The sequence below is a fragment of the Cetorhinus maximus genome, chromosome 29, assembly GCF_964194155.1.
Source record: "Cetorhinus maximus chromosome 29, sCetMax3.hap1.1, whole genome shotgun sequence".
Classification (NCBI taxonomy): Eukaryota; Metazoa; Chordata; class Chondrichthyes; order Lamniformes; family Cetorhinidae; genus Cetorhinus; species Cetorhinus maximus.
The window spans coordinates 6,897,328-6,910,069 of NC_135907.1; positions in this window are offsets into that span (position 1 = coordinate 6,897,328).

The following is a 12,742-nucleotide window of genomic DNA, read 5'->3' on the forward strand; positions in this document are numbered from 1 at the left end:
TATGGGACCCATCAGAGATAAAATTAAAAACGATATTAAGCAATTGGATGGACAGCTAAAGGAATTACAACAGGAAGTGAAGGACCAACAGGCTATCAGGGATTTAGAAGAGAGGACAAAAGGGGGACCCCCGTCACCACCGGCTGAGGTCGGAGACATGGTGTTTGTTCAAATCACCCCTAGCCAACCAGGTTTTGCCCCAAAATGGACTGGACCGTACGGAATTATTCACGTGCCTGCGTCGATATGAAGGGAAAAGCTAGGTGGAAACACTGGTCGCAACTGAAAAGGTATGATGTAAGTAAGAAAGACTAAATTACCAGGCAGCGGGGGGAAAACGGGCAACGAGCAGTCCGTACTGTGTTAGCCAAGTGGTTTAGGATTCATTCCCGATCTGGAGGACTGGCCATCTGAAAGACAAAAGGGGGAATCCTCAACTACGGGCAGGGTCACCGTGGGCTGTGCACAAGGAGGGACGTAAAGGAGAAAGCTGCCTCTTATATCCAACCTAAACCCTGGTGATCACCAGCAGTGTGCTTCATTACAGAAATAACAATAACCGGGTAACCTCCACGCCAAGATGGAAAAAAGCTGGGTGTCCATGATCATTACCAGGGCCCTGGCTATCGCAGCCACCGGCATACAGAATGTAAACCGTGAAGCAGTGGCCGGTATGGGCTTATACTACAAGAATGTCAGCGACGGATATTGCGTGAAAGGTGTGAATGTCACAACGGAAAGGTCAATGCTCTTCAAGTGTGGCACCGGGCTTACGCAACTATCCATTGGAACGAGCGATGGTGAGAGCCTAGGGCAGAGCTCGCATTCGGGAACGGAACTCCGATGGAAAAATGAGGGTCCACTATGCTTCCAGATCAGCGATGGTTCGGACGGACCCTGGACATGTGCGAAGGGGGCACAGGTCCAGATACAGTGTGTGAGAGATTTTTCGCAATTTACCTTCACAAGGAGGACTTGGGAATGACAGATACCTGGCATTGGATCTTGAGGGCCAAACACGGAGAGTTGACTGCAACGGCGGATCCCCGGACCGACACCACCCCGCTATCACAGGACGCGACGACACCAAAGAGACTATCTTGCCCAGACATGACCCCTGGGCCACAGAATGGACTGCTACTGTATACGGACGGTGAACTCTTGTATGATAATTTTAAACATGAAATTGTACAAGTAATTGTGAACCTGGCAGGTATGCGACTGCCTGAGTATTGCAGTAACCAAGCACCTCTACGAAAACTATACAAATTACTGAGTAAGGCTGTGATTAATCAGGCGGCCGACGCCACGGGTGCCACTAGATTCAGGGGACATCCTGCTTTCCACCGCCAGAAGAGAGAGTTAGTGTGGAAGAATAAAATACATCTACAGGTCAACTAAGGGTTAAACAGTTAGCACCATCGTGGAATACTACAGCACTGTTCCCTCTCTCGTTAGCACCATCGTGGAATACTACAGCACTGTTCCCTCTCTCGTTAGCACCATCGTGGAATACTACAGCACTGTTCCCTCTTTTGTTCTAGCAGGTACACCTGCAGCTGCCAGCTAATTGAGCAGGAGGGGAGAAAGGGAGTGTCATGGGCAGGCTTCCTGGAGTCATTAAGACGGGGCTGGGATGTCTGCCCCCAACACAAGGAGACAGGATCAAGCAATGGTCATCTGTTCTCTAGAGTGTACACCGCCTAGCACTAAAGATAAGGTCAAGCATGGTTATCTATTCTCTGTCTCACTTTTTATTAGTACGTGAGCTTCCCCTAATATCCTGTATAGTCATAAACTTAGAATAGACTAATTGTGTGACAATGATTCTCAATGTAATTGATCATTGAAAGTTAGACAGTCTTATCACCTTCAAGCTCTTTGATATGTACAACCTCTACTATAAATATGTGTGTGCTCTGATGCTTCCTCAGAGTGTGCTTGTATGTTACTGGGCTCTCCGTGATATCACGATTAATAAAGGCTTCCGAGACAAACCTCCTGGGTCTGAGTGTTCACTCCGATTTCCGCGACAGTTAGTTAACAATGTACTGACAGGGGTGAACACAGGGACTTCCCTGGTAAACTCTCTCGACATTCAAGGAATCAACTCCGAGGTCACGAATCTTAAAGGGATCATGAGGCAGCTTGCTCATAAGAGTAGCGAGGGGTGGTGAAACGGCAGCGGCCCTAGGGGGCAAGAGTGTGGCATCTGTATTGGAAAGCGTACACGTTATAGAGACCCATGCTAAAGCCACCAGCCAATTAACAGAAAGGGAGGAACGACAAGAGGGCAGCACCTAAAAAAGCCAGCTTACGGCCAGTGGCTGATCGGGCAATTAAGACACAATCTGGGCCAGATCCAAAGGGGGGAGGTACTGGGCTGGATCAACAGTGCCCGGTTGTGGGGGATGGCCAAGAACCCAGGCATCATCGACGCATGTACATTGAAAGGAGTGACCAGGGTGTATGCGGTGATTCAGAAGTGCACCTCAAACCAAATGAACGTGATAGGTATGGGCAATCCCCTCAGTCACAGCAGACACGGGCCCACACCCTCAGTACCAAGTGGAGAACATTGGGTTAATCCGAGACAATGACTCCCTCCGGTACTACCCCATAGATATGCATGCCATACGCAAGAATGAGGGCATACACAGGGTATCACTGAGCGGGTGCAGGAGGAAAGGTAGCCTCAATTTGCTCCCATCCAGTTGGAACGGGGGTGGTGCTGGACAAATGTGGGTACAACCGAACGGAGGGTTGTATATTAGAAATTACCCACAGAGGAAACCATCACACCCGCTCAGGATACAAGGGAACCCCGGCTCCCAGTTACTATCAGACACAGCGTGAATAATGTACGTCCAACAAAGGGGTCAGGTCTCAGTCAACCCCTCCGACACACTCCACCATACCCTGGAACACTATGACGAACCTAAGCAGGCCCCAATTCCCCACCTTCCCAAAAGTCTGACAAAGTTTGAAGGTGACTTACGAAAGGTGAGGAATCAGCATTACGTGTTACAGGCGGTGTTTAAAAGGCTAATCAATGATACGGAAGAGCACTTGAGAGATCAAGGGGAATGTCCCCCCACCCACTCAGGGAATGGCTCAGGGAATCCCCCCCCCCCACCACACAGGTAGCTCTCAGCGATTGCGAGCGAGCATCACGCTGCCCGGGCCTTAATTGGCCCACCCACATAAAATGGCAACTCGCCCCCGATTGGGGGCGTCAATTGGGTTCACGCCGGCCCCTGCACAACTCCCCCCCCCCGACGGGGGGGAAGATTCAGCCCATGAATATATTTCAATCTGCGTCACTCGGCAGTGAGAGAAAAGCTGAAAGGATCAATGATATCCTCAGGCTCGGTGTTCATACTTGAATTGTTGGCCTTTGTGTCATCGCATATCACATTTAGACAAAATGCTTTATAGTAAGGTTGATATAAATTGGAACTATTTCTTCCCTTCTATCACTTTACAGATAAACTGCTTTATGCAATGTGCTGCTGACAGTGGAGAATGGCCTTGGCTGACCTCTTTCTCCGGACATGCTTATTCGTACTGTCCACTTTAACAGGCTTCTCGTGGAACCCGCTCAACAGCTACCACCCAGCAAAATAGATGTGGCTGACTTCTTACCTTCCCACTAACTTCCTCATTTTTAAATTAATCCACTGGCCGTCGACATTTTGTTCAAATCGATGGGATTTTACTTTGTCCGAAAGCCTTGCAGATCCGACTAATAATAATGGATCTTTCTGATGGTGATCAGAGAAACAATGAGCGGGACATCCATCGATGTTTGTCCCCCTGTTGGAGCCACTGTCCTGGGTCATGGGAGAAACTCCGTTTCCTGACCACTGTTTCCATCCCTGGCATCTGTCGAAATCTGAGCTCCTTTATTGACAAGAAATCTTGACCCCAAGATGAGCTTCTGAACACTGAGCTGGACCCGGATTTTCCTCCACTCGTTTCTTTCCGCCCACCCAGCCTTTTTCCAGCTCCCACAAACTCTAATTTTCCTAATGACGGTTTTCCTTTCATTCCCCAATAGCTTGTGACTCCAGCCCCCTCCCCGCCGCCGCCGCCCACCAACTTGCTCCCCCCCCTCCCCCACCCCCCAGTCTCCCGCCCCGGAGTTCTCTCTCCCCCCCCACCACACCCCCGTCTTCCCCTCCGAGCTCTCTTCCCCCAACCCCGAGCTCCCCTTCCCAGCCCCCTGCGCTCCCTCTCTCCCTCCACCCCCCAGAGTTCTCCTCCCCCCCCGCGCCGAGCTCTCTCTCCCCCCCGCCAACCACACCCCCCCCGAGCTCCCCTTCCCCCCGCCCCACCCAAGATCCCCTCCCCTCCACCCGAGCTCCCCTCCTCCCACACCCCCCAACAAGCTCCCCTCTTCCCACAACCCCCCGAGCTCTCCACCCCCCCGCCCCCTTCCCCCCGAGCTCACTCTCTCTCCTCCCCCCGCAGAGCTCTCTCTCCCCCTCCGAGCTCCCCTTCCCCCCCCAGCTCTCCTCCTCCCCCTACCCCCTGAGCTCCCCCTCCTCCCCTCCCCCTCTCCCCCGAGCTCTCCCCTCCCCCGCTCCCTCCTCCCCCCCAGCACTTCGCCACGCCCCCCCAAGCTCCCCTCCTCCCTCCCAGCTCCCCTCCTCCCCCTCCAGCTGTACCCCCCACCCGAGCTCCCCTTCTCCCCCACCAGCTCTCCCCACCCCCAGCTCCCCTCCTCTCCAGCTTTCTCCCTCCCCCCCAGCTCTCTCTCCCTCCCAGCTCTCTCTCTCTCCGCTCCCCCCAGCCCTCTCTCACCCCCCCAGCTCTCTTCCCCCCCCCCCCAGCTCTCTTCCCCCCCCACCCCGAGTTCTCTCTCTCCCCCCACCCCCACCCCGAGTTCTCTCTCTCTTCCCCCCCTCCCCGAGTTCTCTCTCTCTTCCCCCCCTCCCCCCGAGTTCTCTCCCCTCCCCCCCCACCCCCCCGAGTTCTCTCCCCTCCCCCCCCACCCCCCCGAGTTCTCTCCCCTCCCCCCCCACCCCCCCGAGTTCTCTCTCTTCCCCCCCCCCACCCCCGCCGCTATTTCTATATTTTGCCCTCGGTCCTTTTCTCTCCCGTTTGATTCTCGATCGCCGCGCGCGCCATTCAGTTTACCGCCAAAACCAACCGCCGCCTCCCGATCCCCGGCAACGGCCGCCTGACCCGGCTCAAACCTCGCGAGAGGGCCCCGGAGCGGCATCACGTGACAATGGGTATTTAAGGCGCCGCCGGAGCCCCTGTCTCTCCAGCGGGCAGGGTTTGGGAATTTATGTCTTTGGGAACTCTCATTGGGGGGAAACTCTCAGGGAGGGAAAAACGGGCCGAATGGGCTTTAGTCCGATGAGGCTGTGTGGAGAGCTCGGGCTCGGCCACTGACATTAACACTCGATGTCCGGCTCTCTCCGCTCTTTCCAAAGCTTCTTGTGACATTCAGGCTTTTTCTTCTCTTTCCATCCGGATGAAGCAAATGTGGCTGCAACAAAACAAGGCCAATGCGGTCAGACATTGTGGAGAATGTACTGCCTGGAAAGATGCTGGAAGCCCATGCAATGATTTCCCTAAAGGAATTGGACATCAGCTTGAATAGGAACAATGGCTGGGGTTGGGGGGAGAGCAGAGGAATGGGATCAATTGGATCTTTTAAAGAGCCAGCACAGCCTCAATGGTCGAATAGCTGCCTTTTTTAATGTATGATTTTAGACACTGAAGAATCAATGGGAATCTGCATTGGTGCAAGAATTCATCACATTAATCCTCATTAATTTAGCATTTAATTAGTTCCCTGATTCAAGAAGCTGCTGATCATTTCCAGAGAGTATTTATATTTTCCTGATGCTCTGGACATTGGTGAGAAGTTGTGTAAACATCAACAGCTTGTGTTTTTGTGCAGGCTCTCCCCATAAAAGGATGCCCCAAACTGCTGAATTGTTTAAGTGCTGTCACTTATTGTAAAGAGTCAACACTAAAATGGAGGCCCTTTGGCAAAACTGTTCACTGATTTTAAACTCCTCAGGAGTTCCCTCCCACTCTGAACTGTTTCCACCTGCCTGTATTTCTCTGTTCCCCTCAGGCTCCCCTTAAATGTTTGCAATCTGTTCTACTACTCTGTGGTAGTAAGTTTCATCAGAGTATGCAAGTATTTTCTCTGTAAAATCTTGATTTGATTTTAGTGGTTCTTGTGTTCATTTAAGCAAATGTGGGACCCCTTTCCCTCAGCAGACTGTCACTGACAGCAATGAGTGTTCATCTGTCCTTGTCGTGTAATTGATCTCCCTATATTTTCTGAACATCAACTTGAATAGGCAAACAAAGCACCCCTCTCAACATCTTTTGCTTTTGGGGGATTTCTGATAGTACGGTGGACACGTGTTGGGGAGTAAGAAGCTGGGGGAAGTCTGGAGGGTATTAAATAATAAAAAGGTACATGTCTTTATTACATCATCTGATTTCTGGATTGTTTAAAAGAATGCAGTCTATTGCATTGAGCTAAAATGAATTGGTGCCAATATTCTACTCTTATTAGGAAGTGAAAACAATTTGGGTACAGTTTCCAGAGATGCTCAACTTGATTTCCAAACCATTAGTATTTTGGCTGTCAACACTGGCAGGGCACCTACAATCATGGCCCTTAAGGGTGTCAAAAATCAATTTCCAGACTTTGTAAACAAACATCCAGCTCTTGGTGCATGAATGGTTTCTTCAGAAGAGCCATTGCAAATCGTTGTAAAGCCTTTTTTATGGTGAAGGAGGGGCAACAAAAGAGAAGGGGCAGCATAGGACGTGAACATGTCCCAACACCGTGCCCTACCCTGCATAGAATGCAATGTACAGGTAACAAAATCACAAGGGCCTTGGTGAGATGTGCATTAGAATTGTATACCTCAACATAGGGGGTATATGTCATCTCTGCCACCTACTGCATGAAGACCAGCAGCTTATCACCTGTCCAGTTTGAAGGTGTTGACCAAAGTACGTTTATAGCACAGACTCTGAAATGGGGGGGCCTCTGGGACATCTCTGTAATGCCTGAGTCTGTGGGACAGGAGAGCAGGGAAACTGGTCACATTTGTCACCTCAGCAAAGTGGTAGCAAGATGTGGCCATTCAGTCTCACGAGGTCACTGGCTTACTTATGGTCCAGGCTACGTAACTAATGCCATCAATGTTGTGTTTCATTCTCAAAGAGAAAAGCACCTCCAAAGGACTTTTACACCCAGAATATACATTGTACGTGACAACACATGAGGTTTCGGTCAATGTGAAGGATGCTGGAAATTATGATGTGTTCCTTCCAAATTTCTCTTGATCTCATCTTCAAAACAAAATCATTTCAATGGATGGCTTGTGGTTGACCTAAGTTTAGCTCCTCTGCCATGGCTCTGACCTCCAGATGAGTGCTCCAAATGTTACCTGAGGTGTGCCAGTGACAAATTGTGTGTGCCTCTACAACAGGATTGGTCATTTACAGATTCTTTGGGATTTTAAAGGGGCCACTTTTGCTGCCTACACTAACCTGTAGAGGCTCTGCAGTATCTTTAGTTTGTGAATATGGGGATATTTGAAACCTACCGCATGCAGTACAAATTCATCATGCCAAAAAAAGGCCTGAGCTGCTTCATTTGAAGTGCTCGGTAGAACGCAGTTTACCTTGTTGTAGAAGGTGTTGAGCTTCTTGTGTTGTTGGAGCTGCACTCGTCCAGCCAAGTGGAGAGCATTTCATCACACTCCTGACTGGTGTCACAGAATTCCCTACACCCATTAGCAATAATGCCGGTAGTTGCAAACGTGTTACAAGAAATTAACAGCGAGTTGTCAACCCCCTGATCTTTCCTTCTAGTAGTTGACCCAGGCTGCTTGGCTAAGCACTTTTATTTTTATTTATTTATTTTTTTGCAACAATTTTTATACCATTGGATGGGCAGGATATTCCATTGACAAGGTCATTTTTAAAAAAATTCATTTATGGGATGTGGGCTTCGCTGGCTGGGCCAGCATTTATTGCCCATCCCTGAAGGAGGAGGAGGAGGTGGTGGTGGTGGTGAGCTACCTTCTTGAACCACTGCAGTCCATGTGGTGAAGGTGTACCCATAGTGCTGTTAGGAAGGGAGTTCCAGGATTTTGACCCAGCTATGGTGAAGGAATAGCAATATATTTCCAAGCCAGGATAGTGAGTGGTTTGGAAGGGAACTTCTACGTGGTGGTTTTCTCATGTATCTGCTGCCCTTGTCCTTCAAGATGGTAGTAGTCGTGGGTTTGGAAGGTGCTGTCGAAGGAGCCTTGGCGAATTCCTGCAATGCATCTTGTAGATGGTACACGTTGCTACTGTGTGTTGATGGTTGAGGGAATGAATGTTTGTGGACAAGTGTAGCTTAAGCTCGATAGGACAACGTGCTCCTTCAGAGATCCAGCACTGATCTGATGGGTAGAATGTCCTCCAGTGCTGTAACCAATGATATTAGATACTCTGTCCATATCCTAGGCTTTCCCTGTCTATCATCCCAGCTGTGTATGATCTGATGGTGTTCCCTTCACAAGCCCCTGTCGAGGTGCTATGTGTTTGCCTTATTTCAATATTAACTGTGTGCAGTCTCTTTGACCTTATACTGTGACTGAGTGCTTGAGAAAGCAGTTCATACATCACCTTCCTCCCTCTTGAGACTTTGGCCTGCTCTGCAGAGCTCTTTCCATATCCAGAGTATTGATCTCAGTCAGACCTCCCACTCATACCATGCTAACTGGCACTAAGTCTCACTTTCTTATGCTGTGCTCAGCACTAAATTTCTTGGCGTTGTGGGTGTGTTTTCCATAGCCTGGCTCTTTCTTTTCCCAGGAAGCCTTCGTAAACGGCCTCAGCATACAATCTGGCAACGTGCTCTCTTTTCCCCAGCTGCTCTACAAAGGTGACAACTTTACACCCCTGGTGGCAGAAATGTTATTCTTGAATCTGCAGCCTTAGCTGAATGCAGCAATTTCTCAGTTGCAGGATGTACCTTTTTTTTTCCTGAGTGAGCTTGAGAATGAATGAAAATTTTTCAGAGCAAATGGATTTGCCATCCTCCTTCAAATTCCTCAGGAAGCGCACCCTTTTGTGAGCAGGGCTAGAAGGGGTGGAATGTACAGAAGAATGGGGAGAGAGCAGTCCCCTCGCGTGACTCAAGGGGTTCACACAGACTCGAGGGTCAAATGGCCTCCCTTTGCATTGTTACATTCCATGATGACTCCAAAGCAGGATGGTGTGTTACTCAGCAAGGCTTGCAGGCAATGCTATTGTGAACTGGGACAATCAAGATTGTCTGTCTGTACAATTTGTTGCAGCATCAACTACAGTTGTCATCTGAAGCTTCATATGGCAATGTTCATTTAGTGAAATGCTTCCTTAGAGTAGATCAGGCAGGCATCAATTTGCCCTAAAATCCTGGAGCTGTGTAAAGTCTGAACAAGTGCATGACCTAGATGTTAAGTGTTCTGAATGGGTGCATCACATTTACAACACTTGCATTTGGCAGGGCAGTGATGAGTTCATTTTTGTTTTAAAGAAAGGAAACATGGGCTAGGGCGAGTCCTGAGCTCTGGTAATTAGGACACAAGTGATGTGGTGGGCAGATGCTGATACTGGTCAGATGGAATATTGGAAGTGGAGATGGAGGTGAAATGGGTGCTGTGCCACCACCAATTTTAACATCATTTTAACTTCCCAGTGTTTAATGCAGTTTGTTCGTGTAATACAGGATTAAGTTTAAAAACAAACACTGGAATATGACCTTGGAAACTCAAAAAAAGCCCAAATTTTTAAAGAGCACTACTCTGGTTTGGTTTTCCCTTTTCTTTAACAGTAAGATATGGAGCTGTAACATGGGCCTTCTAAGCAGTGACTCTTGGCAGAATGTTTAGTGGCCAGTTTCTGCTGTGTGATTTCTAGCATTTCCAGCGACTTTCTGCCCTGGGGTTTCACCTCAGCATACGTATTGTGCACCTCTTGTGCACACTTCACAAGCTTGCTACTGCCAGGATTACTACTTTTGCTTTACTTTGCAAAGTAAGCTACACTTGACTGATCCTCTGCTCAGTGCTAATTTTGCTGTTTGGATGGCGCTGAATATGCTAAAGTTCATCCAGAGGCATCCAAGTCCATGATATTACCCTCGCTGCTTAAGCAACACTTGGCCATAGGCACATACCTGCTGCATAATCCATTTGGTCAGCATCAGCCCTGATAATTTTTGTGTGTTAAATAAACCAATATCATTAGAGGATGATGGTAATACTCAAAAGTATAGCACGCGTGCAATTTCCCTTGTTCTCCAGTCTGAAGTCGCTGGCCATTAGTGACTGATACTGATAAACATTTTGATTATTATCAATGACTCAGAATCCTTGCATTTGAAGAACACTCTTTTTTTCAATTTGTGTGATTACGTCTAATAATGACCCTGGAACAAATTCCAGGCAGATTCTGTGAATCTGCTTTTACAAGCTCCGCTCCTTCTTCCAATCACAGCACCTCTTGCAGATGGAGAGCTTCAAATGCAAAGGGGAATGAGCTGGTTGAGTGGGTGAACCTGCTGAAAGTAATGTCTGGGAAGAGTGGAATCAGATTAAAGCTTAACTGTTTTTATTGTTAATTCAACAATTTACAGACTTTATTATATCCTTTGGGAGGAAGGGACTTGCCTGAAGGTGGCAGCTCCAAGTTTTACTTCGCAGACTTTTTTTGTACAATTATCACATGAGAGATCTGGATTTTGCTCATCGTGTCCAGAGGTGAAATGAGAACTACCAGAATGTTGACTGAAGCTTTGCACTTTCACACCGATTTTAATTTGGCGGGGAGGTTTTCTTTCCGGGACAGAGATGAGCATTTTAGAAGATGCAGGCAGCAAATCAACTTGCAGATTCACACTGTCGGCATGAAGCTTAAATGACCAAATAGTGTCTATGGGGGAGAATTGTTGATACACGTACCTATAGGTCCTATAGGGTGTAATAGACAGAGATACCTTGATGTCAACTGACCCACAAGTTTCAGTTCCCAGCATGTGCACCTTTTGTATGGAAGCTCAGAGCTGGCAATGTGAATTCATAACTTGCACCTTTTATGGAGCCTGCTATTACATACTGACTCAGCTACAATTAACAATTAATGTTTTCAAAAGCACTTGAAGTTATTAAGCAATTAATTAATTAAGACATTAATTGCGTAAAAAGACAGACAATTAAGCACAGCTTGCTTTTGTGTCTGTCTGGGGGTTGAGTAACTGGAATTTTGATGTTGCTGAAATTGTCTGGAGTTGGATTCCAGACTTTGATTTTTCTTGCATCCCCTCCAAAACTTTCAAGAAAAGGATCATTAAAGGAAATTGCACGATGGTTCAAACCACAATGCAGGTGCTGTAGTGTCCGGACTGTCACATGACCGGCTGCGAGAGAAACACAGCTGGGAAGATGCTGGGTTAACAGCAGTGCAGTAATATTTTAACAGGAGCAATTACAGCACGAAGATATCGGGATTGGGAGGGTCCAAAATAACAGGCAACACTGAATTAACGCAAGAGTTATTTGAATTCATCTCTGAAAACAATACTGTTGTGACTTTCTTAATTCATTGGAGCACTTCTAATGCAGTAACTTTAAACTGGTGCTGAAAACTGACAGGTATGTTGGCTGTATATTTCTGCTCTGTTTCTCTGCAGCATCCTTCCTGCTGCACTAATACTGGTTTCAGGCTAGCTGAGCACTGATCAAACAATCAAACCATTACCAACTGAGGCAGGAGGGGATCTCCTAGAAAAGTTTCAGGTTCTCTTGACATATGAATGATTTCATATTTTGCAATTTACATTAACTAATGACGTGAATGTGTTCAATCCCAAGTACCAATACTTGATAGTAATGCAAAAGGGTTTCACCCTTACAGTAAACAGCTCTTAAACTGCTGTTGGAATTGATTTTTAGTTTCACCCTAGATGAAAGCCAATCCAGTAGATTCCAGATAAATTTTTCCATAAGCCCATTTTCATACTCATAGGTTGCTATATTATTCGATACGTAAACATTGCAAAGAATATGATCGAACCTCTCCAAAATATAGGATTGTGGGAGTGAACAAAGCATTTTGAGAAGCTCTTTGTCAGTATAAAAACTCGTGGTCTTAGATTGACAGGTGGCAATTAAACGGTGGAGTTATAATAGGCCCTGATATCTTGGAATGATTTAATAGTAAAAGACAGCCAAGAGTATAAACCGGTACCCAACACTTTCCCTTTCCATCCTCCTTTTTCACTGTCAGTGGTAAAGTAAGAGCTTTCAGCCCAGAGAGCAATTAGTGCAGAGGGATTACTGTACATTGAAAGACACGGCATGTCTAACCCAAGCAAACACTTTCAATGTTTCCTGTCATCCAGCCAGCAGTGATCTGCAGCTGGATATTATCATCTCCACACAGAATAGAATCATAGAAAGTTTATGGCACAAAGCGGCCACTTGGCCCATTGTGTCTGCTCGGGCTGAAAAACGAGCCACCCAGCCTAATCCCACTTTCCAGCATTTAGTCTGTAACCCTGCAGGTTCCGGCATTTTAAGGTGCATATCCAGACACGCTTTTAAATGAGTGTTTCTGCTTCTACTAATCTTCAAACTTCTTGATCATTCCCCCTACATTTACATCCAAATTATTAGATATACCTCAAAAAGCAGGGGATCTAATACACGTCAACCCA